The sequence below is a fragment of the Haliotis rufescens genome, unplaced genomic scaffold, assembly GCF_023055435.1.
Source record: "Haliotis rufescens isolate VD_foot unplaced genomic scaffold, xgHalRufe1.0.p SCAF_18, whole genome shotgun sequence".
NCBI lineage: Eukaryota > Metazoa > Mollusca > Gastropoda > Lepetellida > Haliotidae > Haliotis > Haliotis rufescens.
The window spans coordinates 20,442,501-20,459,627 of record NW_025963868.1 but is presented as its reverse complement, the minus strand read 5'-3'; the positions used below and the strand labels follow the sequence as shown (position 1 = coordinate 20,459,627).

Here is a 17,127-nt window from a genome sequence, read left to right as displayed (position 1 = left end):
AAACAAAGGTCATTGGTCATGCGTTGAATGGAAACTAACGGTGAAATGAACTGTTATTGATTTCATGCTAAGAATGAAGCCTAGCTGCATGGTACGTAATATATAGGACATGTTAAACCATATTTATCTATAAAGGAACATTGACAATCCTTCAGACAGTGCTAATTATGGTGAAAACATATACGTGCATTGATGTCCTATTAATTATATATTGACATTTTCTTTCCCTATACACTGGTGATTTATTTTTTGTTATACTATATAAAGAATATTTTATTTCTTTGATATAGTTTTCAGTCATTTTTTATTTTTATATTTTGGTAATGTTTACACATACCTCTATAATCTACATCGTACGACTTGTTATATATATTCTAAATTTGTTTAAAAAGAATTACCTATTATTTATAAGTGTTTATGAAAGGATTATATGTCATGTTTACATTTTGCATCATTATCAAAGCATGTTTCTAGGTATTTTTGTTGTCAATAAATTATTTATTATTTTGATATATTTAATGAATAAATATGAAACTAGTATCCACCCAGGGATGAAGGAAACAGACCGTACGCACGGCGGGTATATATCGCTGCAGATGTACAGTACAGTTGGAAAAATAAATATTTTTTCTTCTCCATGAATTGAAATTATTGCTATCTCGGCGATACTAATACATTAACATCAAGTTTTCTCAATCTGCGATTCACTTCACTGTATAGATACATGCTGTGTAACAATGTGCTGTACACAGCTCGCGACGCCCGATTAAGTCCACATATGCCATAGACATAAATAATATTCATTATGTTCACAGACTAATATTCCCATTCAGAATTTTTGTTTAGTATTTTTTCAGGGAATAACTGCCTCGCCTTTGCGTGTGTTTGTGACTTGTGCCACCGGTGGTTCGAATGCCTATGATCACTATTTGATAGTTATTCATAAACATATGCTTATGATAATGTCGGAAGCGTACACTAGAATCTGATATTAGATGATATTTCTTACGATAATGGAAATGATTTTGTCTCTTTTATCGAATAAATAATATTTTATATTTATACGATACTTTGATGACAAAAATGACACCGGTGAAGCAAATTTAGGACTAACTTCGTGAAACGGAGACGACAAACATTTCGTGTCTGTGAAAGCGGAAAGACTTGACACATTATAAAACTCGGATTGTGTATGTAAAAATTTATAAAACACGAACTACCGACTTGTCCATATCCCTATAGTCAAAGCATCAAAATAAAAATTAAATTGACAAACTATATGAACATGTAAAAAATACAAATACGTAGAACAGTAACAAATTACTTGCAAAATATATAATAAGTGTGCAAATATATCACAAAATACATACACCTTTAAAACTTGTACATAACTTACACTAGTGACAAATTAACAGAATGTACATATCTTACTGACATTAGTCAGTGGCAAATTAACAAAAACAGAATGTCAGAGGATATGCTGCAAAAACACGAAATGTTTAATCAAGTTTTACATATACCAGTATCCTCTTTCAACTGCAAAATGTATTTTATATCCACTTCAGTAGTTGAACTCTTAAAAACATGTGACTGTTGGACTCCAGGTTCGACCAATCAGAACGTCTGTCAATGTCAACATACTCCTCTGGAAGGTTAATACATGCATATGACCCATGTCTGGTACATGGGTCTTGATCACTTGTATCGTGAGTGTATGTCTAAGCAATGCAGTACAACGGTTAGGGAAAAAAACCATATTCATACTTAAAACGATATACAACACTAGTATTAATACACACAATGGTAATTTACGTGTGTGCGCAAAACTATGAAATGTATGTGCATAAGTATTTTAAAAGAATATATATTATAATTGTTAATGGAATTTTCAAAATGATGTTTTGCAATCTTTGTGAAGGTATACGAATGTTAGATAGAGCTCAAAGTTGCAGAACAGACCAGAGTGTTAGAAGATCGATAACTCCATCACAAGCCTGACCCCTCGAATATGAGGTATTAATCTCCGACTAAATGTCACGTGTGACATTTACGAACTATTTCAACAAAATGATAAAAACTCAATGTATAAACGCATGACGTATTCCCAAGATACTGCGCTTTAAAGATGTTCTGTCGTCGCTATCGTGTAAGTGAGTGAAGGTCTGTGGGGCTTCTAGTCGGGTACAACAGTTATACTGTGCAATGTTTTCTGTGGTGGGGGTGAAACACAAGATGACTACTGGGAACTGAACCACGTCGAGAGAGGTTGGGTCATCTTGGTATCAAAGTCCACACTACCTCGACCAGAAAAGTACGTAGCAGGTTGAAGTCGTATTCCTTTAAAACAATATTAATTATAATTCAACTTGAAAAACGCTATATATCACACATTAACATAAATCTGTTCGATTTTTTTACTCTCCAATAATTAATTCCAAGTTATACGTTGGTCGATAATTTACAATTGTGGTTATTAAATGGTCAATGCGAAGCAAACACTTGGACCTTTAAATGGCCCCCTATTTCCTAACATGATCTGTTGGGGCAAGCGGAAATATTCGTCGTGAAGGTTGGGAGTAATCAGTGCGATACATTTCCTGACGCCTGAACATCGAGTTTAAGAGTGAGTGAGTATGGTTTTACGCTGCTTTTAGCAAGATTCCAGCAATATCACGACGGGGACACAAGAAATGAGCTTCACACATCGTACCCATGTGGGGAATCGAACCCGGGTCTTTGGCGTGACGAGCGAACGCTTTAACAACTAGGCTACCCCATCGCTCCTCGAGTTTTAGAAAATATATAGATTCAATATTAACACGAGAAAGGAGTTTTAATTTTATTGTTAACTCGTGGTAAGTCTTACAGTTTACATCATCTGTGTAAAATGTGATCTATTATCTATATATATAAAATCATTTTTCATATTATTGTCAACTCTTGTTAAGTCTTACATTTGGACATCATCAAGGGTTGTTAGAAATCATCAAATATCCATTTGTAAAATCTGATTAATACCTGAGATAGTTAACGCTGATTAATACATGAGATAGTTAACGCTGATTAACACCTGAGATAGTTAACGCTGATAAATACCTGACAAAGATAACGCTGATTAATACCTGACATAGTTAACGCTGATTAATACCTGAGATAGTTAACATTCAATTTTAAAATTGCATCCAGTAAGAAATTCCACATGTACATGCATGTCGAAATAACAATAATATTTTTTGGAGTAGTCCTAAAAGTAATATAGTAATAAAATCTGATTAATACCTGAGATAGTTAACGCTGATTAACACCTGAGTTAGTTAACGCTGATTAATACCTAAGATAGTTGACACTGATTAATACCTGAGATAGTTAACGCCGATTAATACCTGAGATATATTTGACACTGATTAATACCTGAGATAGTTAACGCCGATTAATACCTGAGATATATTTGACACTGATTAATACCTGAGATAGTTAACGCCGATTAATACCTGAGATATATTTGACACTGATTAATACCTGAGATAGTTAACGCCGATTAATACCTGAGATATAGTTGACACTGATTATACCCGAAAGAGTTAACACTGATTAATACGTACGCTAGTTAGCAGTGATTAATATCTGGGATAGTTATTTAACACTGAGTAATACCTGAGATAGTTAACACTGATCCAAACCTGACAAGGTTAAGGCTGTTTATTACCTGAGATATTTAACGCTGAATAATACCTGATGCAACTGACGTGCAGTAGACATCATTACGATTCAGTGCAAGGACACCCTCACACGGGGAAAGCAGGACTTCGTGTGCACCAAGCCACGTCATCAGCGGGACAGAAATATCGCGAATTGTCCGGTTTGATTACATAGACAAGTCTACATAACGTAATTCTCTTTGAGTAAACCGTCACTACGTCATTATTGCAGCGGTGATTAAGGTATGACATGGCGCCCACTTTCAGTGGTAAACATGTACGTGCAAACAGCTGTGTGTCAAAAGAGTCCCCCCTGCGCCTTGTAAATCGCTGACTCGTTTGTTTGTATCAGACTTGCAGAGAGTCGTTCAAATGCTGTTACATACGGTATATTACATGTATCTTTCTGTTTGCGTGTATTATTTCTTTACTTCTATTCACTCGATCGCTTAACAATAACAACATAGATTCTCATTTAAATGCTCTTTGTATTCCATGGAGACACCCGTTAAAAATTCATTAGCGGATGGCCAGGGAACATTGACTATTATTACGCCCCTTCCGTCTGGCGATGGAAGTCTCGTTCTCGCGAGATTTGAGACATAGAAGTCTTACTGTAACAATCCCCACGTGATCTCTATTTAGTTGAATTAATAAGCCATTTAAAGCAAATAAAACTGATATGTAATTTTATCAAACTCGACATCCCCGCAATGTTGATTTCTAGGAATGCCGGAAATTCAATTTATTGAAATGCCATCTGACCGCGCTTTGATAAAGGAGAAACGGAGCTGTATTGTACGTTTATGGTGATAATGTCTATAGATCAGCAATACCACCGCCAAGCATTTATTCTGCACGTTGCAGAGGATGAAGCGAGCCTCTCCAGTGTCACTCGGTATTTAATGATATATGTTCTTGAGGCTTATTTCATACAGGTCATAACACTTGAAGTTTCAAAGTTTTTCTTGCAAGTGCCATTGCAACAGCGCGACTGATAGTCCTATTCAACATGCTGAATGAGTATAATGCAGATTTTATTCAAATAAAAATGAGGATAATTGCGATAATTCTTTTAACGTGCCAGGTAACCACTTAATTGAATTCTTATTCGAACATTATATCATTAAGAGTTTTGAAACATGAGGAATAGCTCGTTTTAGATTTCTTATCAATGGCATAAGTTTTGCAAATCATGGCATGTGATAATTATTCGTTAGTTATATAGTACTAGTATTTTTGTTATAGTTCTTACGCACCTATGATATGACCAATGGCATGTAAAATAGTTCATTGCAAGATGTATTTATATAAACTGAAACAGTGATGAACACTTACATGTTCCATAATTCATTTATTTTTAACGTTATGTCCATAAACCTTTGCTCCCGTTACGCATATCCTCATCATTATCATAATCATATTCATCATATTTATCATCAACACTACTGTGTTGTTATCATCATCATATTCATCATCTGGCTCCTATTTCCGCTTCCATTACTGAAGTTGTTTGTGACTTGTCTTAAATTGAGCTAGTGATGAGGCATGCAGTGACATGCTTCTACTTGGCCTTTAAATAAAGCCGAATTTCAAAATATATCTGGTGGTCTGTAATACGTAATGGATAAAGTTAAATTGTTATTTTCACTCATGTACAACAGATCTGAAAGAATATATTTTTAATGTTGCCTGCTTGACATGTGAACTTCAAGATTGCTCACTGCATTGCTCATATTTGTTCGTATTAATGCTATGCAGAGTTGCATCCCTTCGGTACGCCAGAAACCTATGGTCGTGGTTTCGAATCCTGGTTCGATACCTGAGAATGTTGATGCTGATTAATACCTGACATAGTTAATGCTGATTAATACCTGAGATAGTTAACGCTGATAAATACCTGAGATAGTTAACGCTGATAAATACCTGAGATAGTTAACGCTGATAAATACCTGAAATAGTTAACGCTGATTAATACCTGATATAGTTAACGCTGATTAATACTTGAGATAGTTAACATTCAATTTTAAAATTGCATCCAGTAAGAAATTCCACATGTACATGCATGTCGAAATAACAATAGTATTTGTTGGAGTAGTCCTAATAGTATTAGTAGTGGCAACAGTAGCAGTCGCTGTGGTAGCAGGAGGAGTTGTAGCAACAATAGTTGCGGTAGTAGAAACTGCAGTAGCACGAACAACTGGTAACGTAATAACGTGATGGTCGTCTCGGTTGTCAGAAGTAGCAGTGATGTTGTTGTAGCAGTGATGTTGCTGTAGTAGTGGTGTTGCTGTAGCAGTGATGTTGCTGTAGTAGTGGTGTTTGCTGTAGCAGTGATGTTGCTGTAGAAGTGGTGTTGCGGCAGTAGTGGTGTAGCTGTAGTAGTGATGTTGCTGTAGTAGTGGTGTTGCTGTAGCAGTGATGTTGCTGTAGCAGTGATGTTGCTGTAGTAGTGGTGTTGCTGTAGTAGTGATGTTGCTGTAGTAGTGATGCTGCTGTAGCAGTGATGATGCTGTAGTAGTGATGTTGCTGTAGCAGGGATGTTGCTGTAATAGTGGTGTTGCTGTAGCAGTGAAGTTGCTGTAGTAGTGGATGTAGCTGTAGCAGTGATGTTGCTGTAGTAGTGATGTTGCTGTAGCAGTGATGTTGCTGAAGTAGTGGTATTGCTGTAGTAGTGATGTTGCTGTAGTAGTGATGTTGCTGTAGTAGTGGTGTTGCTGTAGCAGTGATGTTGCTGTAGTAGTGATGTTGCTGTAGTAGTGATGTTGCTGAAGTAGTGGTATTGCTGTAGTAGTGATGTTGCTGTAGTAGTGATGTTGCTGTAGTAGTGGTGTAGCTGTAGCAGTGATGTTGCTGAAGTAGTGGTATTGCTGTAGTAGTGATGTTGCTGTAGTAGTGATGTTGCTGTAGTAGTGGTGTTGCTGTAGCAGTGATGTTGCTGTGGTAGTGATGTTGCTGTAGCAGTGATGTTGCTGTAGTAGTGGTGTTGCTGTAGTAGTGATGTTGCTGTAGTAATGATGTTGCTGTAGTAGTGATGTTGCTGTAGTAGTGATGTTGCTGTAGTAGTGGATGTTGCTGTAGAAGTGGTGTTGCGGCAGTAGTGATGTTGCTGTAGTAGTGATGTTGCTGTAGTAGTGGTGTTGCTGTAGTAGTGGATGTTGCTGTAGAAGTGGTGTTGCGGCAGTAGTGGTGTAGCTGTAGTAGTGATGTTGCTGTAGTAGTGATGTTGCTGTAGTAGTTGTGTTGCTGTAGTATTGATGTTGCTGTAGTAGTGGATGTTGCTGTAGAAGTGGTGTTGCGGCAGTAGTGGTGTAGCTGTAGTAGTGATGTTGCTGTAGTAGTGGTGTTGCTGTAGTAGTGATGTTGCTGTAGTAGTGGTGTTGCTGTAGTAGTGATGTTGCTGTAGTAGTGATGTTGCTGTAGTAGTGGATGTTGCTGTAGAAGTGGTGTTGCGGCAGTAGCGGTGTAGCTGTAGTAGTGATGTTGCTGTAGTAGTGGATGTTGCTGTAGAGGTGGTGTTGCTGTAGTAGTGATGTTGCTGTAGCAGTGGCTGCTGTTCAAGAGGATGTTGCTGTGCAAGTGGATGTTGCTGTAACAGAAATGTTGCTGTGCAAGTGGATGTTGCTGTATCAGTGATGTTGCTGTAACAGTGTATGTTCCAGCGGAAGTTGGTGGTGTTGCGAGATAGCAACAGTATATTACGGCGATACAATTGTTCACGGATAGAAATCAGTCGATAAATCTTGCCATCTTACACTTTGTTCATAATACATATAGCTAAAAAAATATCACCGCGGAAAGCATCAAGTTATGAAGGTTATGTATAAATCTGTAACCATTTGACCTTCAGCAAAACCCACCAGAGAAATAACCATTCAAGCTGTTCAGCCAATTTAATAAAATGACATTTATACACGTTATGGTGTTCCGTCTATACGACCTACTATACAATCTTAATGTGTTTCAACAGAATTATCACATCGGCTTGCTCTTTAATATTGCTAAACGGTTGGGGAATATTGAGGCGACTGACGTCATACTACTTTTGGTGTTGGTACAGTGAGCCGTCATACATGGTGAGGTGGGGTGAAATGGGGTTTAACGTCGCGTCGAAGATTGTTGCACATATATAGCGACGTGCATGCACATGTCTGTGTGTGGCTCGTATCCTAATTGCGTGAATCGATGCTCATGATATCAATCACTGGATTGTCTGGTCCGGACACGATTATTTACAGACCCCCGTCATATAGCTAGAATATTGTGCGGCGTTAAACACACAACAAACATACGAAACGAAAGAAAGTGTGTGTGTATGAGACATGATGGTTGGTAGTTTGTATTGAAGGACTGACCTGATGGTTGGTAGTTTGTATTGAAGGACTGACTTGATGGTTGGTAATTTGTATTGAAGGACTCACGTGATGGTTGGTTGTTTGTATTGAAGGACTGACTTGATGGTTGGTAATTTGTATTGAAGGTCTGACTTGATGGTTGGTAATTTGTATTGAAGGACAGACATGATGTTTGGTAGTTTGTATTGAAGGACAGACTTGATGGTTGGTAGTTTGTATTGAAGGACTGACTTGATGGTTGGTAGAACTGGAGAAAGTAAAAAGACATATAAGTATATATGAGTATATATTACCATATCTTCATTGTCAGGATATCCCCAGCAACCCGATAAACTTCCCTTGCTGGGTTGCTGAAAAAGACAAACAATGTATCATTAAATACATTACTTGTTTGGTTATTAGTAGACCGTGAAAACAGTGCAGCGTAACTATGGTAACCACAGTGCTTGAAAATGTCCACCCAGGTTGTTGACCCCAAGGAACCTCCTACTGCTCTACACAATATTTACCCTTGGTCCATATTCCAGAACCCTATGTTTCTCCTTCATAGGTGATGGTTGCTTGGCCCTTGGATATCTCCATCAATCTTCAATGCTGTGCTACGTATTCTAATAACGGTCACTATGACAACGTGATTGAGCTTTGTGTTGGGACGATTAAAGTTTGGAATACATATGGTCTTGTGTTGTCAATCTGAAACCTGTTTTCCGTTCTCTGTCCGGATTATCGAGGTTCCCCACTTTCTCCACAACAGCTGAGGAGAATTCGTTTGAGACGAACAGGTGTCTTTGCAGGTTAAATACAAATACCATATTTTACATTTTTTCCAATGTTGTTAATCGATCGTTCCGTTACTGTTTTACTTAGATCCCAAATAAGTCTTAAGACATCTGGAAAAAAACTCACACAATGAGGCGATGTTAGTTCCGTACAATTTGTCTTTGTCAAAATCACAGCAGATCATGATATGGTAACCGAATCCCGCCCACATTGCGTGTCTTATTCCATGCAGATTTAAACAAGACACACCGATTCAGAATAAATAAATAAACAGAACAATGAATTCCAAGCTATGAATAAAATATGTAGAGATACATATATAATCATGTACACATTGTGACCTTGAGTTAATAGGCCGTGGCCTTCAAGGCACCAGGAATGAGCTGAGGCTTACGTTAAATGTTTTGTGGGTGAGTACTGTTTGACGCCGCAGTTAGTTGCATACCAGCAGTATGACGGCGTTGGGCATCAGCCATGGGCTTCAACTATAACGTAAGTTCCACGAACACAAATATGTTCCACACAACACTCAGGATATATAGTTTAAATAATAAAAACGTTTGGATGACTCTCTGTGAGTATGGTTTTACGCCTTTTTTAGCAATACTCCAGCCATATCACGGTGGGGGACACCCGAAATGGGCGTCTCACATTGTACCCACTTAGGGAATCGAACCCGTGTCTTCGGCGTGATGAACGGACGCTGTAACCACAAAGCCGATTTTGGAAGGAAATTGTAAAGCCTAACTTAAAGTCTATCCCCTGGAGTGGGGTGGGGTTTGGGGACTGGGGGCTACTGTCCAAATCCTCATGAATAAAATCTGTCTGTATGTGTCTATGTGCATGAGTTGAGATCAGGCCTTATTGCTTGAGATCACGCCCTCCTTCAGCGTATACATATTAAAACCGGGAATTAAGTTCGATCCAGTTTCATCTGGAATCAACTGGAATCACTGGCGAGTGAAGGGTTTCGCCGCAAATTGGCAAAATGCTAAACCTTTAAACGATGTGATCAGCAACATACATTTTAACCATGTGGCATCGGACCCAGATCAGGTAAGCTTACCATCATGTAAGCATAAAGCAAGGTACAGGTTGTACTTGGATAGTGTTATACATCAGTGTCGCATCAAAGCTGATTGGTGACAAAGAGTGACATATCATTCAAGATAAAAACTACTTTGCACCCAACACATGTTTATGTTAGCTGTCTTTCTATGTCTAGAGACAGGCGGGTAGAATCCATATTTCCTGCAAACGTCCTCACCCAGTGGCGCCAAAATCTCGCTGAAATGGTTTCAGGGTTCGTGAAAACGCCTGTACATTAATACAGTGCAGTGTTTTTCACATGTTTGAAACAGTTACAAAAGGCAACAATACGACGAAACAATCCTAATCCGGACGTTCCCGACAGAAAGAAGTCCGTATTTGAATATTGAAATATTTCCCTTTTCCTTTGACCGTTGAGGTTTGGTTACGTAATCTCAGAAACATACACAACACAACGCACTGTGTTATCGTGATGTTCTCCACCCAAATTATTTACTCTCGGCGTGATGTTCTCTACATAGATTATTTTCGATTTTCTATGCGATTCTTGGCAACACATGAACGGTGGCTGTGTAGATCGGGTAGTGTTGGCAGCAGATGCGTCGTCAGCATTTCTGAATCTGCTCATCAACACAAATACATATCCACGAGGTCCAGGTATTGCAGGTAATTCTACATCGAAAAACACTACAAACCTTGTAAGCATTGATATGCACACCGACATTTTTCTCCAATATAACGAATGTTTAAAATTGACCTGGATTAATAAAGAGAAATTATCCATATCTAATTTACTAAACTTATTCGCATGTAAATAATGTCCAAAAAAATTAAATAATGGAAATTGTCAAAATTAACATGGCTACTAATTTCAGATTTATTTGCAATCTTGAAATCTTAAGACGAACACATTTAGAATTCGCATAGAAATAAGTATCACCAGGAGACACAGGAAGGAACTATGACAATATGAACCTTAATAATTAATCAGGTAGAGAAATCCTAACCGCAACGTCTTCGAAATTTAGAAACGAGGGACTGCATTGCACTTGTGTGAGTGCAGTGAAAGGACGTCCCAGCTCTTACGTGATCAGAATGAGAAACCTCGCTTGAACCATATATACATACATCCAGACGTATTCTCATGCTCCAAAAGAAATTCTACAATATACATTATTGGGGTTGAGCAATACATGCTGCGTATGTGGATTACGAGTATGATCCTCTTCTCGGGGCTAGACCAGACAGTTATGAAACGAATCTGTGAATCAAGCGACTTACCCCAAACCGATGCATTTGAATACTTCGACAGTTGCTCTAGCGATGGAGTTGTCTCCCTTCCAATGCGAGCGTGAACTTTCAACTTGAAACTTTCAATTTCAAATTTCAAAACAGTTTCCTGGAATTATTCTGCCCGTGTTTGAAAAAAGAAATATTATTTTCCAACGGTTTTCAACTATCATTAGCATGGATTGTCTTATATGCAAAATATACATAAAATGCAATATATATATTGTGCCTTAATCGAGTTAATAATATATTTACTCTCTATTTAATAATGGATGTCCTATTTTGGAAACTGCCTTCGCAACTACAGCTTCCGACTTAATGGACGCTGTCTATATTATATATGTCGTCCAATAATTAAAGTACAGCCCGAGAACTCATTTATCGATTTAGGAAACTAACAAGACAGCTTCTATGTGGTTGACAATTTATTCATCAAATAAACTTCAAAGGACACGCCGTTTTCTTTCATCTGTAGACTACATTCATATTATATGTAAACACCCAGTTGCACCCTCTTCACCTCAGAAATTAAACATACCACATATGAATGTTATTTTGAGAAAACTGATGCCCTGACGGTATGTGAACAAAATCGTTCACCCAGTCAAGATTTACCTGTACAGGAAAAATAGATTTCTGTTCCTTTGAGTGACAGGTGAATAGTCAACAATTATCATGTTGATAGAGTCGCTGTCGTCGTTGTGAGCACCAATCATGGGTATTATTATTATTATTTTTATGATGATGATGATGCTAATAAAGCGCTTATATCCAGTAAACTTCGGATTTCAATTGGGAGTGAGTTCCATACCAGTAGGGCTGCCTTTCTGAAGCATCTGTCGCCAAGCGATGAGGGTACCGTTAGTAAATGCTTACTAACAGACCGCAATGCTCCCGTAGGCGTATGGAGTCGTACCTTGGACCGAAGGAGAACGCACGCATATTCCACCGATCGACAGTGACGAATGTGGTGATAGATAGTGATAGCGAAGTAAAACGCAAGGCGAATTGATGGACTAATATGTTCATCTTTGAGATAACCCAATTTGAAGACCAGAGCCTGGTGTCGAATCCCATCTGGCTTAAAGCACCAGCATCAGCATCAACGCCATCACAGATGAATCATTAACAGCGGTATCCACACCACTGGATAACTAGGGGTGTTCCCCGAAACAGATAGCTGTCTTGATAATCGAGCCCCCCACACAACACGACAGGTGACCGACACAAACAGGTGCCATACTAAAGGCCCCGAGAGGCCATGTGAAATGTTCATGGTGAAGGCTTCACGGGGAAACATCACACAAATAAATGTCATGCTGCAGGCTCCATGAGGGCATATTACGTATACGTGTGTCATGTTCAAAGCTCCACGAGAACGTGTCACACAAACAGGTGTCATGTTATAGGTTCACGAGGACATGACAGAAACACGTGCTCCAAGGGGACATATAACACAAACAGGTGTCACACTAAAGACTCCACGACATGTCACACACAGGTGTCAGTCCTCATGCACCACGATTACATGTCACTAACACAGGTGTCAGTCTACAGGCTCCACGATGACATGTCACACACGCACACGTGTCAGGTTCCACGATCACATATCACACACACAGGTGTCAGTCTACAGGCTCCACGATGACGTGTCACACACAGGTGTCTGTCTAAGGCTCCACGATGACATGTCACACACACAGATGTCGGTCTCCAGGCTCCAAGATGACATGTCGCACACACAGGTTTCAGTCTACAGGCTCCACGATGACATGTCACACACACAGATGTCAGTCTACAGGCTCCAAGATGACATGTCACACCACAGGTATCAGTCTAAGGCTCCACGATGACATGTCACACACACAGGTGTCAGTCTACAGGCTCCAAGATGACATGTCACAACACAGGTATCAGTCTAAGGCTCCACGATTGCATGTCAAACACACAGGTGTCAGTCTACAGGCTCCACGATTGCATGTCACACACAGGTTTCAGTCTACAGGCTCCACGATAACATGTCACACACACACACACAGGTGTCAGTCTAAAGGCTCCACGATTGCATGTCAAACACACACAGGTGTCAGTCTAAAGGCTCCACGATTGCATGTCAAACACACACAGGTGTCAGTCTACAGGCTCCACGATGACATGTCACACACACAGGTGTCAGTCTACGGACTCCACGACATGTCACACACAGGTGTCAGTCTACAGGCCCCACGATGACATGTCACACATACAGGTGTCAGTCTACAGGCTCCACGATTGCATGTCGCACACACAGGTGTCAGTCTACAGGCCCGGCGATGCCATGTCACACACACAGGTGTCAGTCTACGGACTCCACGACATGTCACACACAGGTGTCAGTCTACAGGCTCCACGATGACATGTCACACACACAGGTGTCAGGCTACGGACTCCACGACATGTCACACACAGGTGTCAGTCTACAGGCCCCACGATGACATGTCACACACACAGGTGTCAGTCTACGGACTCCACGACATGTCACACACAGGTGTCAGTCTACAGGCTCCACGATGACATGTCACACACACAGGTGTCAGTCTACGGACTCCACGACATGTCACACACAGGTGTCAGTCTACAGGCTCCACGATGACATGTCACACACACAGGTGTCAGTCTACAGACTCCACAATGACATCGCACACATATAAATGTCAGTCTACAGGCCCCACGATAACATATCACACACACAGGTGTCAGTCTACAGGCTCCACGATTGCATGTTGCACACAGGTGTCAGTCTACAGGCTCCACGATGACATGTCATACACACACAGGTGTCAGTCTACAGGCTCCACGATGACATGTCATACACACACAGGTGTCAGTCTACAGGCTCCAAGATGACATGTCACAACACAGGTATCAGTCTAAGGCTCCACGATGACATGTCACACACACAGGTGTCAGTCTACAGGCTCCACGATTGCATGTCACACACACAGGTGTCAGTCTACAGGCTCCACGATGACATGTCACACACACAGGTGTCAGTCTAAAGGGTCCACGATTACATGTGACACACAGGTGTCAGTCTACAGGCTCCACGATGACATGTCACACACACACAGGTGTCAGTCTAAAGGCTCCACGATTGCATGTGAAACACACACAGGTGTCAGTCTACAGGCTCTACGATGACATGTCACACACACAGGTGTCAGTCTAAAGGCTCCACGATTGCATGTCACACACACAGGTGTCAGTCTAAAGGCTCCACAATTGCATGTGAAACACACACAGGTGTCATTCTACAGGCTCCACGATTGCATGTCACACACACAGGTGTCAGTCTAAAGGTTCCACAATTGCATGTGAAACACACACAGGTGTCATTCTACAGGCTCCACGATTGCATGTCACACACAGGTGTCAGTCTACAGGCTCCACAATGACATGTCACACATATAAATGTCAGTCTACAGGCTCCAAGAAGACATGGCACACACAAAGGAAAAAATAGTTTTACGCCGCTTTTAGCAATATTCCAGAGGTATCACGAGGTGGACACCAGAAATTGGCTTCGCACATTGCAGCCATGATGGGAATCGAACCCGGACCCTTGGCGTGACGAGCGAACGCTTTCTACGTTTGGGAATCAATCCCGGATTTCAGGGATATCAAGCTAATGCTTTAACAATTAGGCCACCGCCACATGGGGTACTCACGCGCTGCAAAGTGTCCTCTGAAAAAAAGTTTTAACGCCACACTCAGCAATGTTCCAGCTATGTGACGGCGGCCTGTAAATAATGGAGTCAGGACCGCACAAACCAATGATTGACATCACGTGCATCGTTCTACGCAATTGGGATCGATGACATGCATCAACCAAGTCGGCGAGCCTGACCACCCGATCCCGTTAGTCGCCTCTGACGACAAGCATGGGTTGCTGGAGACCAGGTATAACCCGGTTCTTCACGGGTTAAAAATAAGTTAATACTGTGCTACCTCAATGATAGTGACACAATAAAACATATCAGGACTGTAAACATTCCTCTTTAAATTTGTTAAATGTGTTATATGTCCATATGCACGTTTGGGTTTGAGGTCTATATTAAACATATAGGTATTGTGCAATTTACATCAGGCAAACGTTTTGTGCCGGAATTATTATGTCTATGACGGAAATTGTCGACTGTAACATCGTCTGCCCACGTTAAACTGGAACCAGTCACGTGTTGTGGCGCTTAATGAGGAAGCTCCTTACATCATCACATTCAGTGAAGGATTGTTCAGAGTTTTGAAATTCTTAAAATAGTGCTGATGAAAGTCATCTCACCATCGATCAATAATGTTTGATGCAAGCATGCTGATAGCAATTTCATTCTGTTAACCACGAGGTCTCTCCCTCGTGTTCATTTCAGTCAGATAGACTGGTGTTAGCACGTGCAATATGAGCCATCTCTCACCGTTGGTAGCCTGAGGTGTACGAGATATCCGTTCCTAGCTTATTGTCGTTACGAAAACTGGTGTTAGCACGTGCATATACAGGTTACCTCCAAGCTTACTGCACTCACACAGACTGTTGTAGCACGTGCATTCCGAGGTATCTCTCAAAGCCTCCAGGCAACACCTCACACGTTTCATTTGGGGGGCAATTATGGTTGCTGACAGATGTATAGCACATTTAAAAAATCCTGAAATATAAGTGGTTGTTGTCGTCAATATGAGCACTGAGCAAATATATACACGGGGGTTATTGTGTGGATGGTGAGTGGAATTTGTCCAAAAAGGGAAAACAGGTTTTAAAAATGAACTTGATGACAAATTACTACACAGCTGTCACACTGTTATGTGTGAGTGAGTACGTATGTGCTATCCACATGCAATATTCCAGCTTTATGACGGCGGTATGTAAATAATCGAGTCTGGACCACACAATCCTGTGACATCATGAGCATCGATCTACGCAATTGGGAAACGATGGCATGCATCAACCAATATTCTTCAAGACTCATGTGGGGATTACGGGGATTAAATGTCCCCAGCATCCCTTGAGGTATCCGAAGAGGATCGGATGGTCTGGTTCGGTGACTTGACTGAATGCGTGCCATCGTACCAGTGGAGTGGGTAGTTGTTGCTCATGCTTTCACTCACTTGTTTGCTTGGGGCAGGCTGGATAAGAAACAAGCCTGCTATATATCTAGTATTTCGCTGCCCGCAGCGTTCATCAATATTGTGAATAATAGACATCCCGTATTCTGCCCGTGTAGTTCGGACGCCTTAACCACTTGACTACCGCTACCTCACCCTCCTGTTCTTTAAGACAAGTCCCCCCACACAACACTAATTATATTAACCTGTTCAAAGTCAGGGCAAGATTTGTAAATGGATTCTCTTCACACACCTCTCCATTAACGAATGCTCTGAGTCCAGCCTACGCTATTGCCTGGTCAAGGGTAATATGCGATGACGTTTATCCACTTTAACTGGTCCAACAAGACGGGGACAGGCGAGGTTACAATCAGTTAAAGGTGACAGTATCGGCGTGTGTTATTTTAGTTGTCAAAGGATGATTTAAATAACTGTATGAGTGAGTGAGTTGGCTGTATTCCAGTTATTTCACGGCATGGCAGCTTGAGGAAGTGATGCAGGTCTTGGACGTTTACCACTTTGTGGGGTATTGTGCTAGAAAGCCTAGAAATATAACGATCGGGAAAACTTGGATGTGAACCCCAGCCGGACGCAACTGTGCACAGCGACTTGCGGCGTCATGGGCGACTTGGCTATCCGCGCGCGCGTGTCCGCGTGTGTGTATGTGTGTGCCTGTCTGTGTGCGTGCGTGTGGGCCTTGGCTATTTTGCTAAATAACTTTATTCTTAAAAGGCGGATACACATGACATATATCTCAATAACCTGTTACAGGCGAGCTCCCTTGGTGACGTGACTTCCAGTTATATCACGCTGCGTTAATT

The 17,127-nt window shown here is 40.8% G+C and overlaps 2 protein-coding genes across 6 annotated transcripts in view; both read right to left on the bottom strand.

The window, feature by feature from the left end:
• LOC124147998 overlaps positions 1-17,127 on the bottom strand; it is a 434,301-nt gene that overhangs the window by 184,342 nt on the left and 232,832 nt on the right. For all 5 annotated transcript variants that reach the window (XM_048398395.1, XM_048398387.1, XM_048398385.1 and 2 more), the window contains one exon: positions 8,347-8,403. The gene's annotated coding sequence lies outside the window, so the exon portion shown is untranslated. The remainder of the gene's footprint in view (positions 1-8,346; positions 8,404-17,127) is intronic.
• LOC125381430 (extensin-3-like) overlaps positions 1-17,127 on the bottom strand; it is a 45,796-nt gene that overhangs the window by 25,694 nt on the left and 2,975 nt on the right. The gene's annotated exons all lie outside the window — the stretch shown is intronic.